Here is a 2,307-nt window from a genome sequence, read left to right on the forward strand (position 1 = left end):
AGTCCCCCCCCCAACCCCCCGCTCCCCGGGAGCCCTCTGGGGTCAGGTTCCTAGTACAGGGAGCCATTTATCCAGGACAATGGGGAGTGATGCAAAGGAACAGGAAAGCTCAACCCTGCCAGACCAGTTTCTCAGGTTCCCTTTCCAAGGGGAGGGGCGAGATTATGAAACTGGGACAGCAGAAAGGGGGAGGGGCCTTCCGGGGGCAGCTCACTCTGCTGGGCTGGGATGGGGAAGCGATGTGTGTTGCCCAAGGCCAGACCTGGAGGGCTCGAGGCCGTCCACCCCATGGCCATTGCGGGCAGGAGTTGGGGCACCTGCAAAGGGCCGGTTGTAGGTGATGCTGGTTTAGCAGAACCTGGCACTCTGGGACGCGACCGAGTGAAGCAAGCGGGGAGGGGCCAAGGCAGGCCTGACCCCTCCCCACAGGGCTACCTGACCTGCACCTCTCCCTGTCCTCTGCCCCCAGCCCCAGGCTGGGGCTCAGCCCACAAGGCTAAGATCAGGGGCGGGGCTGAGTCGGTTCTGCCTTCCTACTGGCCCCACCCCCAACACAGGCCAGCAAGCATCCTGCCAGGTGTGCCAGGGGGCAGCACCTGCCCCTCCAGAAGGCGGGGAGCACAGGGGTTGTGGTCTGAGGCCACTTACGCCCTGACTGTGGTGCTGGCTATGGCGAGCCCTGGCTAGTGACCTTCCTGGGACAAGTGAGAGCCACTTATTGGGTCTTGAATGCAGCCCTCAGGGAAGACAAAACGGGTCTCTTGCCCTGCTTCTCCTGCTAAGGCCCTCCCACACTGGGAGAAGCCATCACCCCCAGTGTGGGTGGGCTAAGGAGCTGCTGGGAGTCAGCCCTGCTGGGGGGCGGAACCAAAAGGGATCGCTACACACAGACGTGCTGGGTGACTTCAGGCGAGCTGCTGCCTGTCTGGGCCTTGTTTCCCCACGTAGTTCAGAGGGCTGTGCAGATCCGGATTCCACAGCCAAGAGGCAGGACTCAGTGTCCATATCGGGCAGACAAAGGCGCCGAAGCCAAGAGAGGCAAAGGGACATCTTGGGGTGACATGGCTTTCAGCCAGGATCTCCCAGCTACAGACAGAGCTCCCCACTCCGTTCTGCCCTAGGCATTCCTGCTGGCAGAGGATTTTCTAAAGACGGGGCAGTTATTACCCCATTGTTCAGAAGAGGACCCAAAGGCGGGGTCCAACCCCTTCCGCCTCCTCCTCACAGACCGCTGACACCAGGGTTACTCGCCAGAGGGAGAGGGGCCAAGGCTCCTGGGAAAGCCAGCGGCATCCCCCAGCCAGCAGTGCATATAGATCTGCAGAGTCCTAGGAGGCTGGAGGGTTCCAGAACCTTCCTCAACCTTGGTGTGCTGGGGCCAACTCACACCAGCTCCATCAGGACCAGCAGCTCCAACGGCTCACATCTGCTCATACCAGCTCACACCAGCTTGCGTCTGCTCACATCAGTTCACACCTGCTCACACAAGCTCACATCGGCTCACACCAGCTCTACCAGCTCACACCAGCTCCACCAGGACCACCAGCACCACTAGCTCCACCAGATCCACCAGCTCATATCAGCTCACACCAACTCACACAAGCTCACACCAGCTCACATCAGCTCACACCAGCTCCACTAGGACCACCAACACCACTAGCTCCACCAGATCCACCAGCTCACACCAGCTCACACCGGCTCGTATCAGCTCACACCAGCTCTACCAGCTCCACCAGCACAACTAGCTCCACCAGCTCACACAGCTTACATCTGCTCACATCAGCTCAGACCAGCTCACACCAGCTCACATCAGCTCACATCGACTCCACCAGCTCACAGCAGCTCACATCGACTCACCCAGCTCCACTAGGACCACCAACACCACCAGCTCCACCAGCTCATATCAGCTCACACCAGCTCACACTAGCTCTCATCAGCTCACACCAGCTTGCATCTGCTCACATCAGTTCACAGAGCTCACATCAGCTCACACCAGCTCCACCAGCTCACACCAGCTCACACTAGCTCGCATCAGCTCACACCAACTCATATCAGCTCACACTAGTTCACCCCAGCTCCTCCAGTTCACACCAGCTCGCACCCGTGAGCTAGAGTCAGTTGAATACATCTCCTCCCATGTTATATCCAGTGACTTCCTGCTGGAAGCTTAAAACTGGCCATGATAAGAAACTACATCACGGACGTTGGAAAGTGCTTCACATTAGAAGGGGTTTTGTTGGTCTGCTTTTTGTTTCCTGGAGTGCTGGTGGTTAAACACTCACCAGTCTTCCTAAAGCTCCAGAATTC

This window comes from Bison bison, unplaced genomic scaffold (genome assembly GCF_000754665.1).
Source record: "Bison bison bison isolate TAMUID 2011002044 unplaced genomic scaffold, Bison_UMD1.0 scf7180017864342, whole genome shotgun sequence".
Classification (NCBI taxonomy): domain Eukaryota; kingdom Metazoa; phylum Chordata; class Mammalia; order Artiodactyla; family Bovidae; genus Bison; species Bison bison.